This window comes from Propithecus coquereli, unplaced genomic scaffold, assembly GCF_000956105.1.
Source record: "Propithecus coquereli isolate 6110/MARCELLA unplaced genomic scaffold, Pcoq_1.0 Scaffold62, whole genome shotgun sequence".
Classification (NCBI taxonomy): Eukaryota; Metazoa; Chordata; class Mammalia; order Primates; family Indriidae; genus Propithecus; species Propithecus coquereli.
In genome coordinates, this window is record NW_012152174.1 from 5621518 (window position 1) to 5635008 (window position 13491).

A 13491-nucleotide genomic window follows, 5' to 3' on the forward strand; every position below is an offset into this window, starting at 1 on the left:
TTTTTTGCTCCATACATGAGTAATCCACAAATGCAATACATAGAAGGTATTGGCTTGTATTTCCTAATATATAGATTTATTAGATCATAATTTTCTCCTTTTATGTGAGTTTTTTATATGTACATTGTATAGGCTCCATAGCTCTATATCCAATTCAATAGTGTCTGAGTCTTTTCTCATTGTGGAAACTGTTGGGGTAGAAAGGGGGTGATTCCTTTCCTCCCAATCATAAAGGCTGGATGCCTATAAAAAAAGCCAGGTTAGCAAGAGAAAAGCCTAGCAAACTTATTATATGTCCACATGTGCACGGGAGTCACACAAAATATGAAAACTCAAAGGAAGAGCCAGATGTTTGACACATTTTCTTCATTAGGGAGAAGGAAGTAGGGAGTCTGTAAATGAATGGGCCCTAAGATCAGATAATGGTTTGTAAATGATTCTCTTTGGGAATTGAAGGGGACCTGAGGACAGACAATAGTTTGGAAGTTCCTCTGGGCTCTAGGGGGGATGTTTACTTTCTAGTCTCTTCCTCTGTGATATAAATTTCAATCTCCTCTGGTTAATGAAATGTCAGGAAAGGGATCAAGGAATTTGTGTTCTTTTTTTTGGGGGGGGGGTCCCAGTTTCTAGGTAGGTAAGGGAACTTCAGAGAGCTTTGGGAAGATTGAGAGACAGAAGGATGGAGAGAAGGTCAGCGAGACCATAAGGCTGCTTCTTTATTTCAGCATGTCAAAGTGCCATATTTTGGGATATCGGTTTCTGAGCCCCCACAGCATTTAATGAGTCATTGGAAGCTACCATGGCTGCTAGACCAAGTTGACTTTCATTATTCCTTATGCCATTGGGTCAGTGAGTAGAGAAGAGGCTAACTTTGGATCAAAGGAGAGAATGATAGACACATCTAAAGAAGGGAAGTCAGCACTTGAGTTCAAATCTGATATCTACAAAGAGAGGTTGCATTTTGAGAGGGAGGGGATTAGAAGTTGGCTTGAACCTTGAATGGTAATAGGGTAGAGAGGTTAAAAAGCTTTTTAGCTGTGAGACATTGGGCAAGTCACTTTCTCTAAGACACAGTTGACTCATCTATGGCTTGGTAATTATAATGGGATAAAATTCGGTTGATTATTGTGAATAATAAATGAAGATAACTACTTTATGCTTGTAAAATCCTATGACAGTGCCTGATATATACTAGGTATCTAACATTTATTACAAGACTGCTTTATCTTAATGTTATACCTATGTTTGTAATTTTAGTTTGCTTGTGCACTTCTGCTCTGCATAGTTTTACCTTGGTGTTTATGTGTCTATCCTTAAGCACCTGAGAGCAGGAAAATGGTAAAATAAAGGTTTGTGGCTTTGACTCATTTGAAAATTACAACAGTTGCAAACTAAATTCAAATAGGTTAATCCAATAAATGCAGCCACCTAAGTAAGCACACATCAGTCCTTGCTTCCTTGCAGTTTTTGAAAGGCAAATTCCTCTACATTTGCTCTTGAATTGATTGACTTTCTTCCCACTGGTTCTTAATTATTCCCTGGTTCCTCTCTGTCATCAATGTTTTTCTCTACAGATGTTTTCCTCTCACCTTGTGAACTTGCTCCATTTCTCTCATTCAAAAAAAAACTCCAAAAAGTGTGTGTCCCCTGAAGTGAAGGGTGGGTGGGAGTGGAATTCTTCTATTATACATTCACTAGCTAAAGAATGTATTTTATATATTATATGTATTTTTAAAATGAGTTTCTATCATTTGCTTTTCTCTATTTCTGTTTATCCACTGCACCAGTGAACTCTAAATCTCTAAATTGTAAAAAAAAAGATTCCAGTTCTTACTTTATAGGTGGTAGCTGCTCCACTAACAATTTACCCATTCTGTCCTCTAAACTCAAACTTTCCTTTGGCTTCTATAACTGCTTCCTTGATTCTGTCTTGACCTTTGAGACGGTCTTCCTTGGTGTCCCTTAACCTTGTGATTCCCTGAGACTCTGGTCTGTGTCCACTTCTAGTTTCAGTTCTGTTCAAAACACTCCCTCAGACCTCAATCACACTCATCATTTTAATCACCTTACCTAACTGACTCCTAAATTAGCATTGGCCTATTTCCATGAGATTTAAGTTAAGAAACCCAACTTCCTCCTGGACACCTCTAATCTAAAGATGAAGCCATGTGTTTCAAGACTGCTTTTCGTTTTTTCCATTGTCTCCTTAGTTGATAGCTCTGCCACGTGTCCAGTCATATATACCCCAAACCTCCCTGCTTTGCTGTAAAAATCAATCAGTATGATTATGTTGACTTTTTTTTTTTTTGTCTTCTAAATATATATGAACTACGTCCTTGTTGGGGCTCAGAAAAAAGATACCAGAAAGCATGGTGCTTTGACATGCTAAGTACTTTGAACTAAAACCTCAGCTTCATTACCAAGGTCTCTCTGACCTCCCCACACCCCTCACTTCTGCCTCTCCCTATGCTTCCATTCTCTCTGGTGAGAAATTCTCTGAAGTTCCCTATCTGACTAAGGGAAGTTCCTTCAGGAGGAATGCAACTGTTTTGAGCCCCCTCCCTATAATTTCATCAAACCGAGAAAATTAACTTCATAGGAAGGAAGACTGGACTTGACCCCACACCCAGAGCCCAGACAAACTTTGTGCCAGGTTATTGTCTGCTCTTCAGGTCCATTCACCTCCCCTAAAAGTCATTTACTCTTCCTCCAAAAGTACCTACAGCCCTCACTTCTCTCTCCCCTATGAGAAGCATATATTAGCTTCTGAATCTCATGGGTTATTGGGTACTCACTTTCCTGTGATGTGTCCTGAACATAATAAATTTGTATGACTTTTCTCCTATTAATCTATTGCTAATTTATTTCAGCAGACTCAATTATCACAACTTCAGAGGGCAGAAGGGAAGTTCCCTTCACCCTGACATCCTCCTTTGTTATCTCCACTACCCCTACCTTGCTTAAGTCCCCATCATATTTTACCTGTTCTTTATGACATCCTCCACACTAGAATCTTTGCCTTCCACCCTACTTCCCTAAGATTTGTCTTTCTCACTGGTGTGATCTATCCACAATGCATGTCTGTCTATCCCGTGACTTCCCATAATCTACAGAGTGAGGTTCCAATTCCTCAGCATGACATCCTTGGCCCCTTGCTACCTAAGACCAGTGCTCATGTCTTCATTCCATTGCCTGCCTGGAATTTATACTCACAACTCTAAATTACAGAAATGACCAATTTATAGTTCTCCGTAAATTTTATGCTATCTCCCAACTGCGCGTTTGTGCTAGCTATTCTTTCTTTCTGGAATACATTTTCCCCATTTTCTTTACCCGGATAAAGCCTGTTCACTATCTAGTACTCAATTCAGAAGTTATTTTAGGAGATAGTTCCCTGCCCTCCTATCCCACAAATCCCAAATTGGATTAAATTCTTTCCTATGCTTCCATTGCACTCAGTGAAAGCTACGATCAGAATTACTAGATTATGAGTGAAAATCTACTGATTTCTCACAAGGATATTGAGACTAGGAACATTTTGCTTTTCTTCTGTGTATATTGTATATTCTCATTGATTAGTTTAAGTATAAATAATTGTTGAAGTTATGTGGATTTCAGTCAGATAAAGCATATTTGACTTGTCTTACAGTGGTGATCCCAGAGTAAGAGCTGTGTGTCTCCAAAAAATATGGCATACATAAATCACTGTGGATATCCTTTCCCAAGTTGTTTTTTTCTTTCTTATTCTTCTTTGTTCTTCCCACTATTTTTTTTCCTAAGTAACAAGAACAACATACTGATCGGGCAATTCTTACATTGCTTATGGCCTTCTAAGGATATATGGAATAAATTAGCTTGTTTTTGAGAACCACAAATCTTTCTTCAATAAAAAAATACTCAATGGCTGAAAAATTCTAATCCCCCAGCTGCACTCGTCTGGCCAGAATGAACTGTCAATGACTGAATGAAGTTTCTGTCCAACTGGTCACAGTCTAAAATGTCGGTATGGAACTTAAAAGAAGGGGTTTGTTATATGGGACAGATTTCTGTTCTATAAATGCAGTAGAGTACAAATGCAAGGGTTAAAAATAAACTTCTAAAAGTTTATAGCTAACAGAGATATCCTGATGTAAAAATGATATGGGAAAACAACTTGAGAAAGAAAAAAAAAAATACAAAGAGAATATAAATATGTGGTATGGAAGTAATGGAGATCTCCAAACACAGAAATACTTTAGACATTCTCTGGAGCATATTAAGTTTGTTTAAATATGCAGTAATCTTGTATGTCCTTAAAAGTTTAGTAGTTGTCATTAGCAACAGTGCAAATGGATGCCATTAGAAGTTTGCTTCCCTATTTGAATTGAGTAAGGGGAATTTTTTATAAGTCAAAGAAAGAAGATACCATGATTTATTTTTTTTAAAAGTCTTGTTTGTAACAGTGGGCTGGGAAAATGAGACTAGGAACATAAAATGTCATGCTGATAATGTGTAAAGTAATAGAAACATCATTATTTAATACTACTTTCAGTTTTTAAAATATAGTTGAGTGATGAGGATTATATAAAAAATTCAGCAACTTGTTTCCCAAAGCTGTAATATATGGGGATGAAAAGACATTTTTATACATGTTTCATTCTAAGATTTACAGAAAATGAACTTGCATATTTAAATTAAGAATGAGGTAATTAGTTTTAAGAAATTAGTCTGAGAAAGTTTGAAATTCACTCAACAACATATTTATAAAACTCTTTATGGAATTGTAGAGGTGGAAATCCAATCTCCCCACTCATGCCTGAATCTCCTTTACAAAGACAGTAATGCTTACAGATTTCCTTCATTTTGAATGTCAACAGCCCTACTGGGAATCCTAGGCTCCACCTCAACCCTTACCCTCACCCCATGTAGATTTTGAGGTTAATTATTTTGCAATCTAATTTTTCAAAATTTGATCTGTGTTAATTTCTTTCTCATCCCTTCACTATAATATGAACACATATTCTGTTGCATAGGAAAAAAGGGCTGAAAGCCAATGAACAAAGGTGGCGGGGGGGAAGCACAAATACTCAGGTGCTACAGTGAAATCGTCAGAATCATTGTCGATAATCTGTTAAACAGTCCTCTACACACAAATCCTATCCCCACTGAGATTGCTGCTTCTAACCTTAGATTTAGTTTCTGCCTTCCTAGGGCCTCCCTCTCTTGACTCATCTCTGCCCCCACCCCAATTGACATTTTGTGTGCTCTTACTTTTTCTTCTCTCCCTTTTATTTTAAAAATATAGTTGACCCTTGGGCCAGGAGCGGTGGCTCACGCCTGTAATCCTAGCACTCTGGGAGGCAGAGATGAGAGGATAGTTTGAGCTCAGGAGCTCGAGACCAGCCTGAGAAAGAGCGAGACCCCGTCTCTACTAAAAATAGAAAGAAATAAGCTGGACAATTAAAAATATATAGAAAAAAATTAGCTGGGCGTGGTGGCATGTGCCTGTAGTCCCAGCTACTTGGGAAGCTAAGGCAGTAGGATTGCTTGAGCCCAGGAGTTTGAGGTTGCTGTGAGCTAGGCTGAAGCCACAGCACTCTAGCCTGGGCAACAGAGCGAGACTCTGTCTGAAAAAAAAAAAAGTATAGTTGACCCTTGAATAACATGGGCTTGAACTGCACAGGTCCACTTATATGCAAATTTTTTTCAATGAAAGTTACCCCAAATGTGTCTGCTTCTTCTGCCTCCCTTCCATCTCTTCCACCTCTTCTGCCTCATCCATCCCTGAGGCAGCAAGACCAACCCTTCCTCTTCCTCCTCCTCCTCAGTCTACTCAATGTGAAGATGATGAGGATGAAGACCTTTATGATGATCCACTTCCACTTAATGAATAGTAAATATATTTTCTCTTCCCTATGATTTTCTTAATAATGTTTTCTTTTCTCTAGCTTACCTTTTTTGAGAATATAGTACATAATACATATAACATACAAAATACATGTTAATCGACTGTTTATCTGTAAGGCCTCCCATCAACATTAGGGTATTAGTACTTACGTTTTTGGGGAGTCAAAAGTTGTATACAGATTTTTGACTATGTGTGGGGTTGCACCCCTAAACCCCATGTTGTTCAAGGGTCAACTGTAATAATTTTTAAAAATGGGCTCAAGACTGAAGCAAAAAAAATAACTGTCTCATACTCTCTCCTCTGGCCCCCAAATCAACACTTGTAAATTAATGGGGTGGCATACAGAATAATTTTTTCCTGACCTTTAAAAATACATGATTCATCATACATTTTTCTTAATTCTGACTCTGCTCAAATTCAAATATTTTATTAATATATCTGTTGTCGGTACTGAATGATGAGAATTATATACACATTTTGTAATTATTTCTTTCTTGTATGAGACTGCCGTTGACCTTGCCTGGAGAATAATCATGACATGGAAGAAGTTATGCTTTGACACACTTACACCTCCTTTTGGCATCCTTTCTTTTTGTTTTCTCACTGTCACGTCCAAGATCCTCATAAAACTCATAAAGAAGCCTAAACGCAGCTTTACTCAGACTCACTCTGCAACCCTAATGCTGGCTGCCCGGTCTGCATCCCATCTCTCACGAGGCCTGGCACCTTCCTGCAACCTCCCCCCCAACTACCCTGTATCTCATTTTCATTTTATTTCTCTTAGACTTTCCGTAACATGGTATTTATCCTATTTGTATATTTTTAAAGGTCTATAAAATTTGACTCAAAGAAAAACACATAAATTATATGATTTCAGGCAATATTGTGGGATAGAGTGGTGAGGATGAGGAAGGGGTTGAAAGTTTGGGGTAGAAAAGTCTTTTCTGATCAAATTTCCCACCTAACCTTGAGGATGTATGTTTAGGGGACATGGAGTCTGCAAAGACTTGAATATCACATAAACGCGAGCTATCTAAAGGAGGTCATAAATCTTCACTAACCAAGCTTCGGAAACTTGTTGCATCTCAAAGTCTTGCTTGTCTACAACCTTCTTAAATCTCTGCTCCCCTCTAAAGTGGGATCTTTTATTGGTTTATGCATTTGTCTGTCTCCTGGCACTCCTCAATTTTTCATGTAGCATTTTCACTTCTCTGTACATGTAGAGTCTGGAAAATGATAAAATACCTTCATAAACTGCATAGCCATTCTGTTCTCTCTGAAATAAAGCTATTTTTTTTCAGTGAGGCAAAAAGTGTCCCAGTCTTTATCTGAAACATTATAATACTGAATTCTTTTGGGAAAAGAAGTTTAATAATAATATCATTCTGGTAAGGAACAGATATGAGGAAACCTATACAAATTCATAAATTTTCTGTCTCCACAGATATAAAGAAAACTTTGGCAGAGTCGGACCCTAAGTGTATGTGTCAAGATACTTTTTGCCTTTTAATAAAAATAGAAAAAGTGTTAAGAGGTCTATTGCCGTGGTACATTCCTTGCTCATGTTTGACTGCAATTTGACCTGTTTCCTTCTTTGTTTCACAAAGTTCTAAACTACATTTTTTTTTTTTTTTTTTTTTTGTATCGTCTCTGAGCTCCAAATCTCTCTCTTCCCTATTCCTCCATATAACTGTCACTCACGGCTCCCCTTCCTTTCAATACTTCCCTTATGTTCCAATTTGCTTTGGTTTCTATTTCCTCTTTATTAGAAGCATGCTCTGGGCTTCAAATTTTCTGCAAATTGTAGAATATTACAAAGATTTCTTTCCCTTCCAAGGAAGCGTAGTGCTAAAGTTTATATTAAGATATCTGTCTTATCTAATAATTTAAAAATTTCACATCATCTTTATTGACATCATTGTCTAAATTGTGCTCCTCAGTTATGTTAAGCTGATTAGGCAGATATTATAATCCTCTATCTTAACAAATGAAGAAACTTGGGGCTCTGAGACATTGTGACCTAACATCACAGTCGTCGTCAGTGACAGTGTGAGGATGAGCACGTAGGGCTCCCAATTCTCTATATTGTGCTCCTCCCATGAGCCTAGGCTGGGAGCAGTAATAGGGCACTCTGCTCTCAGCTGTTTTGAAAATACATTTTGGAAGAAATGTTCATCACCACAATCAATAAATGCGTAAGTGATTTTCTCTTACTTTGGGAAAATAAAAAAGTTAATCCCCTCTATTGGTTTTTAAAGTGTTTCTCAGTAGACCTCAAAAGTTTGACACACCTGGAAAGACAAATACCACATGATCTTACTTATATGTGGAATCTACAACAGTGGAACTCATAAAAGTGGAGGTGGATACCAGAGGCCTGAAGCAGGGGTGGGGGAGGGCGGGCTGGAGACGTTGGTCAAGGGATAGAAAATTTCAGTTAGATGGGAGTAGTAAGTTCAAGAGATCTATTGTACATCATGGAGACTGTAGTTAATAACAAAATACTGTATCTTGGAAAATTGCTAAGAGTAAATTTGAAGTGTTCTCACCACAAATATTGATAAGAATATGAGATAATACATGTTAGTTAGCTTGATTTAGCTATTCCATGATGTATACATATTTCAAAACATCACGTGGTACACCATGAATAAATACAATGTTTATTTGTCAATTAAAAAATAATAATAAAAACTTGAAACAAAATGTATTGCTCTCCCATTGACAGCTGATGTCATAGATTTTTCACATCTATACCAGTGAACTCTGCTGCATCTATTTTTAAAGAATTTAAACTAGAGAATGACACATTTTCAAGTCCAGAATGTTAGAGCAGACATGCCCTAATCCTCTCAGTTAAAGCTCATGATTTTCTCTCCATAGTGAATTTCTTTCTATACAGCAAGCTCACTCAGGCCTGAGGGCCTTTGTCCTTGCTTACCCTGACTGAAACGCTTTTCCCCTAGGTTTTGTGGGCTCTGTTTTCTTATTAAGTACTCAACTTAGTTGTCAACTGTCATCTCAGAGAATCCTTCCTTGAACAACTATCTAAAGCAGTCTCCAAGCTTTGGTTATACTCTATCGTATCATGACTTTTTTTTTTTTTTCCACAGCATTACAGCATCACACATTAACTTACTCATTATTTACTTACTTTTTTTCTTCCTCTCTCCAGAGTGGAAACTCTGAGAGTCCTGTCTCTTGTTCAACAATATATTTTTAACTTTTTAATTATGTCATAATTATAATCATTTTAATTCTATGAATATGTCTTTTGTCTCTTGTTTGACACTATCTTCCCAGCACTTAGAAGAGCACCTGGCTCACAGTAGCTGTGCAATTCCTCTGTTAGATAAATTAATAAATCCAGGACAGCTATTTCTAGGACAGATTCTCAAAAGTTGACAAGCCAGCCAGTGTTATGAGATAGGAATTCAAAAAAGCCACACACATTTTTGATCAGTGTTATTTGTTGTACTCATTGAAATAGTGGTAAGAATCTAACCTCCCATAATTTTCGTTCATTCTCCCAGCAGAGGGCAGCTTTCTGTTTACACATTGAATGCATCTAATCTCTCTTCGCTTTGCAGCCCTCGAAATAAGGGATGCCAGTTTCCTTGTCCTTTCCGTGTCTCTTCCTTTCAGAGTAGACCTTTTTCGCTGCCTTTTGCCATTACTCATATTGCATAGTTTTCAAATGCCCATCACCGTCACCCGCCTGCCCCACTTTCTTCTTTGGCCAGATTTTAGCTAGTCAGTGTTCCTCTTAAAGAGTCCTATCAGGTGTGGAAAGGCCCCTTACTTCGCTCATCCAGGAGGGCTGGAGGAGAAGTATGGTTGACTTTAGAGTCAACCAGATGCAAGTTCAAATCCTTTTTCCAGCTTGTGGGCTGTCTTCACTAAGTACACAAACTATCTAAGACTCAGTTTTCTCATCTATAAAATGAGACTAATAAGAGGGAAATTCTAATCAGGTATATAAAGCACTTGTTTGGGTTTGATCGTACCTTGCATCTCCCGCCCCCCGATTTCTGACCCAGTTAAGAAATTGATCCAGGTGTACACCAGGAATAAAATTATCAGCTTTATTGCTGGTAAAGCCAAACTAGAGAGCACAGACAATACCATTACTAAAATGAGCCTTCTAATATTTCCTTTACTTCTTTAGATGGTTGACTGATGGTCAGCTAAGTCCTGTGGTTATGTTTCACCCTAACTGCTCTTAAACAAAGTTTCCCTAACTTCTTGTTTTTTATCTATTAATTAGGCAAATCATTTTATAAACCCAGTATAAGATTTTACATAAATTAGATTTTCTTTTTAAGATATAGTCCCATTATTCCAACCTGTTGATCTTTTTGAATTAGTCTTCAATAATTGAATCTATTAGGTATCCAGCCATGACTTTTGTCATCTATGACTTTGATCAACTGGCTTTCTAAGGTTCTTTTTATGCCAGTTAATATAAATGTTGATCAAGATGTGGTCAATAAAAGAATCACATGACACATCATTGGAGTCTTTGCTATATGTTGACTTCTTGAGTAAGGTTGAAGCTATGACTAACTCTACTTTCTTCTCAGCCATGTTCCCTCATCCTGTAGACAAGGATATTGTTGGAGATATTATCAGATCCCTGTTTAGATATATAGTACACTGTTCTAGAGCATTGCCTTGATATGCTGGTATCGTTACCTTATCTTTTTTAAAAAAATCTCATTTCTTACTTTTAGTATATGTGCACAATCTCCTAATACTTACCACATCCTTTTCTAAATGCTCTAGAATAACTCTGAAACTTTGTAAGGATTCCATATTAAGCCAATTTGTAGATCTGAAATCTGTCCTTTGAACTTTGGGAAGCTTGCCCTCGATTCTTCAAAGATAATCAGAAATAGACCAGCAATCACATTTTCAAATTTTTCTCTATAACCTGAGAAGTAATTTGTAGCGGTCTAGAGATTCAGCCTCATTTAAAGGTTTGGTGTTTACCTACTATCATTTTCCTTATCTTGGGTTCCAATTTCCTTTTAATCGTTATCTGTTCACTTTCCGGTGCAATGATTATTCCCTTTGATAGCCTGTCTGGAAAAAAGTAATTCCACTTTTTGTTAGCATTTAATCATCTGGTCCAAGCAATAGGCAAAGCTCTTCTTTCTTATGTCCAGCCTCTTAACACACAGATGGACAATCTCTCTGTTCATTATCCCTAACTTTAGTTTGAGAAGCTTTTTTTCCCTTTTTACTTGCCTTTAACTTTGCTGACACTAGTCTTAAGATTTGTGTTACTTTTGTATTTATTGTCCTAGGGTACATTCATTTCTCCCTATCACTATCCAACACCATCCATTACACTGAACCAAACTAAGCTGAACAAAACAAAAACAGAAACATTTTTTAGAGTATTTGCTGTTACCAAATTCCTCTTTGGTGGATAATTGTGATTATATTGACATTATTTTATTTTTATTTTGTTCAAATTTTTGTCCTTACTAAGTCATTCTGCCTTTCAGTATCTATGGAAATGGGCTTATATTAATGATCCTTTAATTTTAATAATAATTCTTATAAAATTTTAACATGAGTCATATTGCAGCTAGTATTGTCCCATCATTGTTTTAAATTCTGAGATACTGTAGCCATTTTTTTTATTTCCTCTGCATTATTTTTTTCATTTTAGCTAGAACTAAGTCTATAGTACAAGTTGCCCTAGTGATTTCTTCAACCTTGTAAAAGATAAAGTTGTTTGAAAAGAAAGTTAATAATTTATAAAAATCTCAAAATGAATATGAAATATGTTAAATATTGAGCATACACACATGATATGTTATGCAGGCATTGAAAGATTTATGAAAATGTTTCAATAATGTGATACAACGAAATGAATGAAAATTATATAAAATGATATAATTGAAAGAGGGGAAAGCGCCATAATTGGGTGCATTTATATTGGGATGTGGGATCAGGAGTGATTTACATGCTCTTATCTATACTACCATCAGATGATATTGCTTGCTTATTTTTATTATTACAGAAACAATGAAGTAAATATATTATTGTAAACTATGTACTTAAAATTATACAAATTAAAGTATGAAAATCTCTTTACTACAATTACCCCTTATTCCCAAACTGATTAATACCAGCGTAGGTAACTGTAATTAACATTTTAAGAGATAACGGTTTTAAATGAATCTTTCAGTTTTGCCTATGCTTGTTGCTTAATTGAAGTTTTAAAATATTTTCCAAGGCAAATTTTGTCGTTTATTTTCCTGAGCACATTACCCTTGATCCTTATTTATTTTTGTGCACAGGTGCTCTGGCTTTCTCTCTGTTTATCTCTGCCTCTCTCTTCATCTCTCTGTCTTTCTCTCTCTCCCATTGTCTCTGTCTCTATCCATCTGTGTTTCTCTCAAACATATAGACCCACAGATAGAGAGAGAAATGGGTAGGTGGATGATAGATGAATAGACAGGTGACACACAATACCAATGCAGCAGTTATTAGGAGAAACTAGTCTTAAAGTCATAGCATAGCAGATCATTTCATTTACGAGACAGATCTTGGAGCAGGCGTTTGTGACCTGAGTGGTTTTTATCCCATGGCCTCTCAACTCAAATTTAGTTGGGTGTGACAGGAATGACTTCAATTTGTATAATTAATTTTCACAGTTCCAACTGACTGACTTGGATACCAACCCAAGTACTCATAAAAAATGATTACTGGGTTTATGCCAGAGCAATTGAGCATTAATTGTTGGTGAGAAGGCTCAGGAATATATATTTTAACAAGTTTTCCAGGAGATTACTGTTCCCTACAGAGTTTGAGACCCACTCATTTAGCTTTATTACAGAAAACTAAATACATTCTGGTACACCATTTAGATAGCACACTTCTCTTCCGTTTTGTTCTCCTCCCCCCACCTCCTCCCCCTTTCTTTCTTCTTCCTCTTCTTTTTTTGGTTTATTTCCTACAACAAGCTTTCATGTCCACACTCAAAAACTTGGGTTAGGGTGGATATAAGAAGAAGGCCAGGCCTTGGATCGTCCACCCAGAATCCCATGGATGGTAGAAACATACGGTCTCCTTATGGTGTCATTGTCTTCTTATGAATTAGTTGATACTTCGTTAAGACATGGGACACTCTGTTGTGTGTCAAAATGTGTTCTATAAAATTATCCTCATCCTATTAATAATTTCATGTTTTCAGAGAACAACTTTCATTGATTTCAGCACCATTTAAGTTCTTTTCTTGGTATTTCTTCTATTTCAGTTCCAGGAACTATGTTAATTTTGGATTATGTGTCTATTGTGTTGTTGATTTTAGGTATCTTTAAAAATAATTTTATAGAGAAAATCACAAAACATGAAAATGCATTTATAATATGATTATAACTATATAAAACAAATAAGAAAAAATGCACATAAAAATAGCCCCAGTGTCTCTCATTGTTATAGCTATTAAATCGTTTTTCTTCATTCCCCTGCTTTTCTGTATTTCCATTTATTCTTACTGAGACATATTATTATTAGATGAAGAGATAAATTTCATTGTTTTAGAGAGCATCTAAATTTCAGAATTAAAATTAGGAAGAAAAAATTTT